A 14,437-nucleotide genomic window follows, 5' to 3' on the forward strand; every position below is an offset into this window, starting at 1 on the left:
AAAATAAATTAAACATTTAAGGGGGGCTCCCATACAACAAACAATTTTTGCCATTTTTTGCTCGATATCAAAAATGATCATAGGTAGGCACTTAAATGTTCACAAAATACTCAGTTGTATATATAATTTAATAATTAATAATAAAATTTAAATAAAATATATATGAAGGATGGAGCTCCCATACAAAAAACACATTTTTTAACTATTTTTGCTCTATAATACGGAAGTAGTACGGAATCCTTTGTGCGCGAGTCCAATTCGCACTTGGCCGATCTTTTCTTGTCCCTAAAATCTTTGAATATGTAAAAAAAGCTTTTAAGATGTTCCCTAATTCTAATTATAACGCTATCAACTTTTAACATTCTACCCACGAAAAAGTAAATTTTTCCAGAACCATATACCTACTTAATATGTATTATGTACGTATGTTACATGTAGAAATAAGATATACAAAGGTCACAGTGGGAGTGAATTTATGTGATGTTTTCACAAAGGTTCTGTGGAAAAATTCCGTGTTTTGTTTTAACTTATACCCTTATAAATTTCCTTTTTCTTTTTTTTTTTCTTTCTTAATTCCCTTATTAGTTTTTGATTAGTGGCTTCTTAATAATGATTGAACATATTATTTGAAAGGAAAATTTGAGGAATACATTAAACTAAGCTAGTAGAATACTTCTTTAACTCATCAATCCCCAAGCGGCAGCCGGCTGCCGCATAACAATTGAAAATCTATTGTGTCTGCAATACCAACGATGAAGGTAACTAGCACCAATTAAAGTTCAATTCTATACTTCTGGAAAACGAACATCACTGCCTCTTTTAAATTTAAATTGTCGGTTAAAATATATTATACAACTTTATTAAAAGTACTGTTTAGTACTTTGACCCCCTGTCTAAAGATTGAATTCTTGGAATATATCACAGCGCCTCTGTAAATGAACAGCAAAAGGATTTTCTGCTCAACTAGAAATTGCGACGGTGCTTTCATATGTAAAATTGAGAGCTAACGACGTCGGAATCCGAACTCATAGGCTACATTTTTAACTCAATTTGTCCTTTCGCATGCTATTTGCGAAATTATATTGAAACCAGATGACGGCCGCAAGACGCAAGTCCCTTGCGCCGAAACTTGTTTATCGTGCGGGAACCGTACATTTTTCCGGGACAAAAAGTATCCTATGTCCTTTCCCGGGACTCAAAGTATCTCCCACTCAAATTTCAGCAAAATCGGTTTAGCGGTTTCGTCGTCAAGAGGTAACAGACAGACAGACACACTTTCGAATTTATAATATTAGTAAGTATAAATAGTTCAGATAATAATTTAGACTTTATTATTATTTATTACCTAAGTGATGCCCACAACTCAGTTACACCAAATCCGTTTATCGCGCAGGGACCGTACATTTTTTCGGGATAATAAGTATCCTAGATGTCCTTTCCCGGGACTCAAAGTATATCCATGCCTAGCAAAAGCAGGACAGACAGAAAGACAGACACACTTTCGCATTTATAATATTCCAGATGTTCCGCGCGGCTTCGCCCGCGTAAATTAGGAATTTAACGAAAACCGTACATTTTCCCATAAAAAATAGCTTATGTCCCTACTCCTTTCACGTGGTCTACTCTATAATATCTGTGTCAAATATTGCCATAAAAATTGCTCCAGTAATTCATGAGATAAACCCTTTTTAATATTTCCCCCGTTTTTTTCCACATTTTCCTAAGTTTCTTCGGTAGTCTTAGCATGATTATATAATCTATAGCCTTACTCGATAAATGAGCTATCTAACACTGAAATCAATCGGACAAACATACCTACTCTTCAGGTTTATAATATTATGTATAGATTTTTTTAAATTATCACTTGACAAACTCGAGTCTCGATCTAAAAGACTATGAAAAGTACCAATAACAGGGTCATAATCATTGATATCGTTGGTCATAATAGGCTCATAATCATGGGACGATGCATGGTATAATATCGTAGTGGTGATGATGATGATGAATGTAATTTGCATAGCAGCATATGCTTTCCGTTCTTAAAACAACGCCGAAACTCCCAAACTTGTATCTATAAAGAATCAGGAGTTCTTTCAGAACCTTTCGAACCACGGTATACCAGGTATACCTCGGTGCAAAATCTTACTTGTTGGTAGCATATTATGCTTAGAATACTTCTCACGAAACCGAAGTCATCACAATATGTTTCCCTATAAAATTTGAGGTGTTCCCTCGGTTACTTATGGATCCTTCATCAGATCACCACTTTTGTGAATATAATACCAAACTGGGATGACACCCTATATACCAAAAGAATTTTTTTTTTAAATCGGTCAACAAACGGTGGAGTAATCGTTGAACATAAAAAAACGAACATAACACCTCCCCGGTATAGAAAGTCGGTTAAAATTGTAGCTTATGTGTTATTCTGATGTACAAGCTATAGTATTGTAAAGTTTCAATAAAATCCGTTCTGTAGTTTTTGCCTGAAAGGAAATTTGAAACGGCAACACGCTTTTCGCTATACCGATTTTGTTTGCTTTCATGCGTCGTTAAGCTCCTTCGTTTCAGTGTGAATTGACCCCAATTCTATGGAAAGGGACTTCTATATTAAGACGCTACCCCTACGGAGATGCCGTAATTTACCGTTTTTAGAACCATTAATTCATAATTTGAAAGCTACAAAATTATAATTAAACACAGGTACAGCAATAATCGTCAGCATAATTATTATGAACATAATAGTTATGAATTTTCTATTTTTGTTTTTTGTACTCATGATATCAGTTTCCAAAGTAATACCAATTTATCTAAATTCAAGCATATATTCAGTATCTCCCAAGTAATTACAAATAATACGGTTATTTGAAACACACACCAATAGATCGACATTTCATATATTATTATGATAAGTTTTTACTTATCATAATAATGTATGATCGCGCCAAAATTCTATTCTTTTGAATAGGATTTTGGTGCGATCTCCGCATCGCGGCAAATGTATGTATGGTCAAGGTCGTTTGCTCGGAGGATGGCCTTAAGCATCTTGTACTCTTAAGATCACGAAAATAACAGCAACGAAAACAAAACATTAAGAGCTCACCTGACTCTAAAAATCAAACATCGTCCTTCTCTCCTCACACTCACCCTCGTCTTTCATATGCCAGGTGGAAAAGGACGGCGCGGAATCATCGCCGAGTTAGTTTTACTTGAATAAAAGACGAACTATAATAATTATGAAAAAAGTGTTTTGAGCAAATTTAGGTTTTATCAATACCTTTTTAGATATTAAAAAATATTAAAGAAAAGACAGCAAACTTCGAAGATCCAAGCAAAAATATGTCTAAAACAAGGTTTTTTGTAAAAAAGAAACTATCGAGCATTTTTTGAGTAATCGTGTTTTCGTCTTGAGCATTTAATCTTTATGAACTGAAGTAACTGGTGTCAAAAAATCAGTTTTCTAGACCTTACAGATTTTGAGATCTAGGTTAAAGTATGTAGTCAAGTTAGGGTCATATGGGCTCTTAATTATAGCTTTTATAAGGATAAGTAGTCTTCCTTTTGTTTGCCTTCTTGTAAGAGAAACTAATTATGTTCTTACATAATGTTTATATCAGTAGGTATGTTTTAGGCGTGAATGATGTAATACAATTATTAATATAAGGGAAGGAAGGAAATTCAAATAAGCTTTTAAGAAACCACACCAGACTTAATTTAATCGATGATGGCGGTAGAGAGCTTATTCCCTCTTAAAAGGTCGGCAACGCACCTGCAGCTGTTCTGATGTTGCGAGTTTCCATGGGCGACTGTAATTTCCATCAGGTGACCCATTTGCTCCTTTGACCCCTTATCTATACTAATATTATAAAAGCGAAAGTATCTCTGTCTGTCTGTCTGTCTCGCTTTCACGCCAAAACTACTGAACCGATTGTAATGAAATTCTGTACACAGATAGTCTAAAGCCTGAGAAAGGACATAGGCTACTTTTTAACTTGAAAAAGGGGTTGTAAGGGGGTGAAAATGCGTAAATTTGGTCAAATTAAGTTAGTTCCAAAAATGCAAAACAGATGGCGCCAAGAGTCCCCTAGATCGCGCTATTGCTTGCTCATGCGTATTTCTATAAGAGGTGGTACCATTCTGAGTTAATTTTTTGATTCTTTCGATTGTTATACATGTAATTAAATAACTCACTTACCAACATAGATATCAGAAACAACAGTCTACCAATAATAAAATATACTAAATAGTTTATGGGTATTGGGCAAAGCTAAAGTTGTGTAATGCATTATGCAGCTAAGTTGTGTAAGTTGTAACGCTAAATAAGCTTGGTATAAAAAAAGTTTAATTAAAAAAAAACATATTATGTGCACACTACACGGCTGTTTTGGGTATTTTGATTTAAGGGGTACCAGGGTTTCGAAAAAGCTTTTGACACCAATTTTATTGACACCGCGCGCTATAAACTGAAGTCCACGCGGACGAAGTCGCGGGCAACAGCTAGTTTTATATAAAAAAGACGCTGCAGCCAAGCATGGCAACACGTCACGATCAAATTAAGGTAAAACACCAAATTATTATAAGAGTTCATACCATAGAGCAGCCTTTCTCAAAGTGTGCGCGGAGTCCTGGGGCACCGTAAAGGCCCTGTAGAGGCTCCGCGAACGATACATAAATTGTTTTAGAAATATCATCAGACACCTCAGCATGGAGACAATTCATTTAGAGACAAAACATTTCTTTTTTTGGGTCAAAAATGACACTTTCCGTTCCGCCACCAAAAACGTTTGAGAGCCGCTGCTACAGAGAATCTGGCATGGCATTCAAACATGAAATTTAAACATACAACTCTAGTGTAAATAATATTATGATGCCAGAGACGACCTCTGTGGCTCAGTTGGTGGGTCATGGATGTGTATTAAATATGTGTATCATATTATAATAAAAATCTTAAATATAATATGCATATCATAAAAGTATTAAGAAAATATATTTCCGTTGTCTGGTACCTGTAACACAAGTCCTTCAGGTACTTAGCACGAGACCAGACTAACGTGCTGTGAAGCGTCCATAGATAAATCATAAAACCAAAATCACCATATAATGTTTCCATATAAATCATCAGGTCATCACTTTTGTGAAAATGGGACCAAATTGGAGTGAAACCTAATACAACAAAACAAAAATTTCGAAAATCGGTTCACAAACGGCGGAGTAATCGTTGAACATACAAAAAATATATATCCACAGCCGAGCATATTATAACCTCCTGGTTTTTTGGAAGTCGGTTAAAAAAATTGACTATCACAAGCTGACTACCAACGAAGTAAGAAACTAAACCTACTACAATTCAATGTATTTTTCCGCACTCAAAAATTACTGTTGCCAAATCTAATGTTTACTAAAGCTTTATAATTTAAACTCTAGAGCCTTTTAGAAAAATAAAAATACATACATACTCGAAAAATCATCATCCTTTTGACGCAGTCAAGTAAAAATCCTTGAAATATGTTTTCGTAACTCTTGAGAGTGCTTTTTAATTAATAACTAGATAGGTTTTTGCAATATTTCTAGTCATTTCGTTCGGTTGACTCACGCTTAGGGTTGCCAGTTCGCTAAACCGAAAAGCCGGACAAAGCCGTCAGCTTAGCTCCGGCTAAAATGACTTTTCGATTTGTATAAAAAGCCCGAAACAAAAGCCTGTACAATTTTTTTGTTTTATTAAATATCTTCATCATCTTCTTAACTTCTTTATCATCTTAACTTCTAATAAAATATAAAAGTTAAATTCTTATTAGATTGAAACTTTTTCGTTTTCGCTTCGTTATAGAATCGCCCATCAAAATGTATGGGATTGACATATTAAGACGAGTCGAACGTCAACGTCATATTAACGAACGCGTCAATTCCAAACATTTTCATCGGCGATTCCCTAACGAAGCGAAAACGAAAAGATTTTGGCTCACCCCCAGGTCTAAAATAAGTAGGATTTTCATGTAAATTAAAGATTCAAAGTTCTACAAAAGCGCTGTTTTCCCCAAAATTTTGGCCGGACACGCAGTCAAAAAACCTGGCTGTGGTCTGCTTGTGTCCGGCTTTATCCGGAAGCCTGGCAACCCTAGTCACGCTAGTCGCTAGATAATTCGGTAATTGGTATGACGTAGATGGAACCACTTAAATATTTTTTGGCGCGGCAAAACCAAGAATCAAGTCACGCGACGAAATAACTTTTCTCGATTGTTGCTAGGGAGGTTAATTATTTACAGTGCTCCCAAAGTGATGATGCCAAAGAATTCTATTTAAATAGACGTCGCTGTAAAGCGCTGTTTTTAAACTTATCTTTAAGAAAAACAGCGCCTTGCGGCAACGTAGAGGCGCCAGACGTTGCTTGGACGTTACCATGGTAACGTCACTGGCCACATCGCGATGGCTTCCCGGTGAGTTATAGCACTTATTGACGAACCGGCGACAGCGGACAGATACTCGTATACAGAAAAAGAGACAGATAAGATATATATATTTACTTCTATTTACTTTTAACAAGGTGCAAAATGCAAGTGCATTGTTTGGGGCTCTTATGTTTCATAGATTCGGATGTTTTCGTGATTACGACAATTAGCGAAGATTTGCATGCGCATTATTAATTTGGGAGTACTGTACGTCAATTATTTTAAGGCCTCCAGCCCAACCTCAACACCACAATAGACATAACGACCAATAGTTCGACTGCAAAGAGACGGACAGGTTTCAATATCTGTCAAATTCGTCGGGTTTCACTAGGATTATGAACGGAATGTGCCTCGCGCTGGCTGATATAATTTATTTTTAAATATTTAAAATAAAGATTTCAAAATTGGATTCTGACAATTTTAATCGCATGTGCCAAAACACAAACAACAATACGACCAAAGAGGAACACGTCCATCGAATATGTCATAGTTTTAAATTCGTAGGTAACAAGTTAACAACCCTAGCGACGATTTTCGTCATAATACGTCAAATTTAAAAATTTCAACATCAGTTCTAAGTCGGTATACTCTATCATTCTGTCTACTCTGTCAACACAGTTTATGTCATGGTGAATAAGTGAACGCTTAGCAAATATGATATTTTTTTTTTGCTAAAACCAACTTAGCAATGTAAGTTGGTTTTAGCAATTATTTTTTTTAAAATGGTACTTTTTATTTTTGGAAAATCCTCCCATAAACGCAAAATGAGTAAAAACATGACTGTTACAAAAATCTTAGGTTATTTTCGTAATTTATTGACGACTCATAAGTCAGTTATTTATTTGTCAGCTAAATGCCATGGTATAAGAGTTAAAAACTGTTACAAACATTGTTACAATAACGAGGGCCAGACGCCATTATTACTGGATAATTGAATTCAGTCCAGCATCACAGGACTAAACAGAGAATAGTCGTTAGTGTCCTTTATTTGCTTGCAGTGATGAAGTTATAAATGTTGCAAGTAACTACAAAGCACTTGTAGTAAGTACTTTTTTATGATATAAGGGGGCTAAAACTCTCTAAAGTTTAGACTTTAGACTCTAAAGCCTAAACTTTAGAGAGTTTTAGCTAGTATCCGGACCCCACCTAAAAGTAGGTACTTGCCGACCCCTGGAATAGGGTAATAGGGGAGAGTAGGGAAGGGAATTGGGCCTCCGGTAAAGGGGATGAAAGTTTGAATATAATAATACTTCTTAACGCGAGCGAAGCCGCGGGCAAAAGCTCGTGTATATAATATAATGTTTCAGTTGTACCTATGGGGACCCCTAAAATTTTTAATAATTTTTCCATTTTTGTATCAAAATCTTAATGCGGTTCAGAGACTACACCTACTTACCAAGTTTTAATAGTATAGCTCTTATAGTTTCGGAGAAAAGTGGCTGTGACATACGGACGGACAGACAGACAGACATGACGAATCTATAAGGGTTCCGTTTTTTGCCATTTGGCTACGGAACCCTGAAAACACATTTTTTTACCTATTTTTGCTCTAAAACCTTAATCAAATAATTTGTTGGTAAAAAAAGCTTAAGATGTTCCCTGATTCTAATTATATTATATATAAGTAGTAAAAATAGAATCAACAACTTTTTTTAACTAATTAATAGTAAAAATTGTAATTAGAATAATAAAAACGGAAAACAAATCATAAATAATTATCATGATGACATAATATTTAATTACCTCACAACACAATAGAAACACACTCACAAGAAAATTGTTAATTGGTAAGAATTTCCCATCACAAAAAAATAATAAAGAAATAAATAAATAAGCCAATAATATGGCGACTTTGTAATATTATTTATTTATATTATTTACTAGACGACGCCCGGAACTACGTTACGCCATAATAGTATTTAAAAAAAAAAGATAAAACCGACTTCAAGTTGTACGTAATTATGAATTAAAATTCCGTATCTCAAAAACTACTAAACCGATTTTGGTGAAACTTGCAGTATTCCCTAAGTTGAACAATACCTAGTACTATAAAAAAATAATCACTTAAATCGGACTTGTAGTTCCGGAGATATGCGTGCACAAACATAAAAACATACATACATACACTTTTGAAATTTGGAAATGTGTTCAGAATCTGCTATAGATTAACATATACGAAAACTGGACAGTTCTGGAAATATAACATATGTATGTTATATTTCCAGAACGGATAACCTCCTTTTTTGAAGTCGATTAAAAATTAGTGTATCGCGGGAAACGTACGCTTTCTCGGGATTAACAGTTTCCCACATGTCCTTTCCCGGGACTCAAAAGTATCTCCATATCAAATTTAAGCCAAATCGGTTCAGTGGTTTGGGCGTGAAAAGGTAACAGACAGACATACACACTTTCGCATTTATAATATTAGTATAGAAATATGGATTTATTTGCACCTGAGATCAAATAAAAGAGCGAGATAACGCACGAATTTAATCTCTCTGAGGCCACCTTATTTACACATAATAATATATGAAAAACTGGCCTCACGTTATTGTTTGTAGAACTCCGACTATATTTCTTTTCGATCTACATTATTATAAGTAATACTATACAAAATCCCTAAATTGTAATAGAAAATGTGTGATAAATACTGTGCTAAAAGTTTTAATAATATTCTAAATATTATAATTCAATATTCAAAGAGAAATATTTATATAAATTGTATAATATATTGTAATTATCTTTTTTAATAGTTTTATAAAAATTCTGTAACATTGAATAGCCTTAAATGAAAACTCACCCAAATTACTAAAACAAATTCCCAAGTTTTTACACTGCACGCACTAAACACAATTTATACGAGTTCGAAATTTAAAAAGCACATCTTTTAACTGTAATTTTTTTTATTAAAACAATACTAAGTCAGTTTTGAATTATTATGAATTGCCGGTAAATTTTTTTCTCGGATATTTTAGCGCGAACGCGCGTCTGTAGTCTATGGCTGCCCGACTGAAACTGAAGGGGAAAACTTCGCGCGCAACAAGTATAAATATTTATGTGCATTTGACATTTTCATGATTTATGAACAAAATTTCATTCTGTATTCCTTGGGAAATTCTTATTGTATTCTGTAAACGTCTCTGGGGAGCTATAAATATAATTTTTAAAGGTATTTGAGGTTCTTTTTGGGTTATGGATAATGGCTTGCGTTGTCATAAGAAAATATGTATTTTAGTATAGGATTCGGAAAATGCGGAAATAAAAATATATGTATTAGTTTTGCTTAGATATTTCTAAGTATGAGGATGTTTTACTTGGAAAAAATATTTTTTTATCAACATAATATTTTGTAGTACTTTATATATACCATCAGAGAAGTTGATTCACATGCAGATGGCGGGCCTACGTAAATTGGTCGCGTTGTGTCAAACCCATCCGACAGATCACATCTCTATCATTGAATTGACATGGTACGACCAATTGACCTAGGTCCATCAACTGCCTAAAGTTGCTAAGTACTCATAGTATATACGGTTTTGCTCGATCGAGCAAAACCCGCGGCTTGGGCATTCGCCCACACATTCAGCATTACTCCATTAAGCCGGCTCGATGCGAGCCTTCGAGCTGTAAGTTTTGCGGTCCACACAGTAATTATTATTACTCGATTTGAAGTACAACTATTTAGCAAAACCGTACGTGAGTACTAAGCATTAGAAGTATGAATCAATTTTCTCGATGGTACCTTTCAATTGTATATCCTTTCGCATGTTGAAATGACAGTAGCCACTTTGCTGTGTCTATGGTACCGGAAACCGGTATGGTCAACAGACAGCCCTAGACTTTTACTGTAACTGGATTTTTTCCGTATCTAGTACGAATCAAGTCAATTCAAGTTATAAATCTTATTGTAAATTGAATACTCTTTATTCACTTTCAACCATTCCTATATAAATACTCAATTATAGCTAACATACAACTTTCAACATAAAGTACTGTGATATTAGATAAGTTTCGGCTATAATTTTAATTACAACATTTGGAAGTAATCAATATATTTTATTTACAACTTTTCATATTAGGTTTAAAATACAACTCAAAATTCAAGTGCCACCATACATATTTTTTACACAAAACATGATCATAAAACGAAGAACTGCCACAGCAATATGGCGCAGTTTTGAATGACTCGTGTTTAAATTTTTTTCACTAAAGCTGCGCGAGTTTTGGCGTCACTAGTCGGCCTGTTTCTTCTTTATGCATTTGTAACGTGTTAGAAAGGATAGCGTGATATACAATTTAAACAATGACGTTATTTAGAGCGCGAAGAATGACATATTCGACCAATTAACGTTGGTCTGTCAATTGCATAGGAATCAACTTCCTCGATGGTACATACTTGGCTATATTACAAAGATCCGTTACACAACTTCTTAACCGTATCATATTAAAAGAATTCATAATCCCAGATGATACGCGACAACACACGTGCATATTTGACAGATCGTCTTCAACGTCATCTACATCAATTTCAAACTTTGTTAAAATGGCCCCAGACACCCCAAAATGGGGCCATTCATTTCACCACGCTTTTCGCCACCGCCCACCATGATATATAATCATAATAATTATTATTATGATTCAGCCTCCCTAGTCTCTACCCTCATATTTTAAAATCGTTATGAATGAGTCAATTTACGCTAATGTAAAAAGTTTAAGTTCGATTTAGCGGATCTGAGGGAATTGATTGATTATCCTGCTTTTGTTGTATATTTTGTTGCCTACTCATTGTATCGATCAAACCACTGGGTTCGATCGCTAGCTTATGCTAGCTCAAAGTTCTCAAATCCAGCACAAAGGCTTAATCAAAACTTATAGATTTAATATAGGGTGTAACAAAACTAAGTGATAATGCTTTAGGGTGCGTACTGCGTATAATATATTCCTTTCACAGTGAATTCTACAGGGTGTAACAAAACTAAGTGATAATACTTTAGGGTGTCCTTTGTGCTTGTGTAAAGTTCACTGTGAAAGTGGGAGCACTGACAATGTAACTTTTTTAACTATTGTATGGGAAAATTCATAACGCTGGGGCGTTTTTCATACAAATGTCAAAAAAAAAATTGCAATGGCTAATGGCTATGTTGGAACTTAGAAGATGGGAATGAATCAATTTTGATGCCCCTCATTTTTTGCCACTCTGGGGATTTGCCCGGCTCGCTCTCCTTCAGATCGGGCCCTGCTTAGAATTCCTTTATACATGAAATGAATGAATTAACACACAATTCCTTTTGTGGCGGTACCCCCAATTCGCCTAATATTCCTGCATCGTGCTATCGACGTTTTCTGAGCGCGTCGTAACAAAAATAAGTGATAATACTTTAGGGTGTGTACGTGTTCCTTGTACAGAGTTCACTGTGAAAGTAGCAGCGCTGAAAGATCAAATTTTTTTTTCAATTTTGTATGGGAAAACTCGTGATGCTCGGGCCCTTGTCCATACAAAAGTGAAAAAAATGTTTGGTCTTTCAGCGCTGCTACTTTCACAGTGAACTCTCTACAAGGAACACGTACACACCCTAAAGTATTATCACTTATTTTTGTTACACCTTGTATATCACTTATTTTTGTTACACACTGTATACGACAGCTGAAATGTATCACGTGGGGCTTCGGCCTGACCGAGCATACCACCTCGCTCGGTCGGAAGATCTTCCTTTGGCCGCCACGCATATATTTCCACACTTTGCACATGAGGAAAGCATAATAATGTACAGTATCCTAGATAGGAAAAGATAGCTAGAGAACATGCAATAACTAGGGTAATTATTACCTTAATGCATGCTCTATGTTAGCGTAGTATTATACGTCACCAACCTACAGTGAACTAAATACTGGCATAGAATATAATGCTAGGAATTCGGTCGGAAATATGCCATGCCATTCAGAGTTTTCACTGAATGCACACCATCAGGGAACGTTTACCTGCTGCTTAAACGTACAGCTTGTTATTCTAAGCACCCATTTACAGAGAGGAAAGTTCTCTATATTCTGTGGTTCCTTACTCTTACAATGTAAATTCAGAATTGTAACATGTATTCAAGCTGCATGCTATTCAAATGGGCTTACTATACAAGTATAAAGGGTGTTACTAAACAAACTGATAATACTTTAGGGCAGGGGTTCCTAAACTGTGCGCCGCGGCGCGGCGCCCTGGTGCGCAGTGGAAAGACAAGAGGGGTGCCGTAAGTCGATCCTCCATCATTATCGGAAACCACAAATATAATGAGTAAAATTAAATTATAATGTTAATTGAGTAAAGCAGATAGATGATTAAATATTATATTTGTTTATTACTATAATTTATTTGCTTAACCTTACTATAATCATTAAAATAATGTGTTTATGTATGTATCTTTTTCTAATAGCTAGGTGGAGTAGGGCGCCGTGTCAATATTATGATAATCTACGTGCAACTGTGCCGCAGGCTGAAAAAGATTGGGAACCTATGTATATTGTGTATGTGTTCCATGTATAGAATTCACTGCAAAAGTAGTAGCGCTGAAAGAGCGATTTTTTCGTGATTTTTATGGGCAAGCGTTTCAGTTTCATGAATAATTTTCTCATACAAAAGTAAAAAAAAAGTCTTCTTGCAGCACCGCTACTTTTACAGTGAACGCTATGCAGAGGATACATGGCTTGTATGTAAAGTATTATCAGTATGTTTCGTTACAGCCTGTATACCGTCGCGCGTTGTTAGGCGTCATTACTCATTGTAAACTCGTCGTGTCCTTTTTGAAAGTCGGTTAAGAAGAGTAATTTATTGTGCAAGGTGTTATTATATTAAGTTAAATACCAATTCTGAAAAACAAAGAGTTGGACTGGAGCATGAAATAAAAACGTACCTGAAATCCTGAGCGCTATGGAAATTAGAATTTCGCATTTCTACAAATAGTTAGAAAGTATGCAGATTGCTGTACTGTCACGACAGATGCTGGCATATCTATGCAAATAGAAGAATGTTTTCACCATAATATCTGACGCATCTTTCTACTCAATTGATCATTTGGTTGACTGGGGTTCCGTATTTTATCCACTTTTTTTTTATGAAATAAGGGGGCAAACGAGCAAACGGGTCACCTGATGGAAAGCAACTTCCGTCGCCCATGGACACTCGCAGCATCAGAAGAGCTGCAGGTGCGTTGCCGGCCTTTTAAGAGGGAATAGGGTAATAGGGGAGGGTAGGGATGGGAAGGGAAAGGAATAGGGGAGGATAGGAAAGGGAATTGGGCCTCCGGTAAACTCACTCACTCAGCGAAACACAGCGCAAGCGCTTTTCTGTGAGAACGTGGTATTTCTCCGGTCGAGCCGGCCCATTCGTGCCGAAGCATGGCTCTCCCACGTATGCAATTCCCTTCACTTTACCATAACCTTGATGAGTGGGGGTCTTCCAAAATGCGCTTTACGTGTAACTTTCTGCTTACAGTAAAACTCTGTAGTCGCCAGCAATATTTCCGGACTAATGCGACCAAAAACCTTCAAGAAGAGAGCGTATTCCCTTTTAAAAGGGCGGCAACGCACGCACCTGCATCTCGTTTAGGGTGAATCCAAACGAGCGTAATTTGGGAGTTATGACTTATGAGTCGCAGAATTTCGGTCGCGTAAATATCTTTTCATACAAATCATGACTCACAAAATTACGCTCGTGTGAATCAAACAGGACTTTTGTATGAAACTGAATGCAGCAGAATTTCTGCCAGCCGAAATTCTGCGACTCACAACTCACAAATTACGCTCATTTGGTTTCACCCTTAATGTTACGAGTGTCCGTGGGGGTCGGTAGTTGATTTCCATTAGCTGACCCGTTTGCTCGTTTGCCCCCTAATTTTATAAAATAAACTGTATTTTTATAACAATATTTATCATAAAAGTTTTGTTCAATGTAGACAATGCGATATTGAAAGTTAAAATTTATAGGAAATTTTATTTTTAAGTAT

The 14,437-nt window shown here is 35.7% G+C and overlaps 1 protein-coding gene across 2 annotated transcripts in view; it reads right to left on the reverse strand.

Moving 5' to 3' along the window:
* LOC121729648 (arrestin homolog) overlaps positions 1 to 9,437 on the reverse strand; it is a 139,430-nt gene extending 129,993 nt beyond the window's left edge. For both annotated transcript variants that reach the window (XM_042118222.1, XM_042118221.1), the window contains exon 1: positions 9,247 to 9,437. The gene's annotated coding sequence lies outside the window, so the exon portion shown is untranslated. The remainder of the gene's footprint in view (positions 1 to 9,246) is intronic.
* Positions 9,438 to 14,437: the final 5,000 nt, after the last annotated feature.

This window comes from Aricia agestis, chromosome 8, assembly GCF_905147365.1.
Source record: "Aricia agestis chromosome 8, ilAriAges1.1, whole genome shotgun sequence".
Taxonomy (NCBI): domain Eukaryota; kingdom Metazoa; phylum Arthropoda; class Insecta; order Lepidoptera; family Lycaenidae; genus Aricia; species Aricia agestis.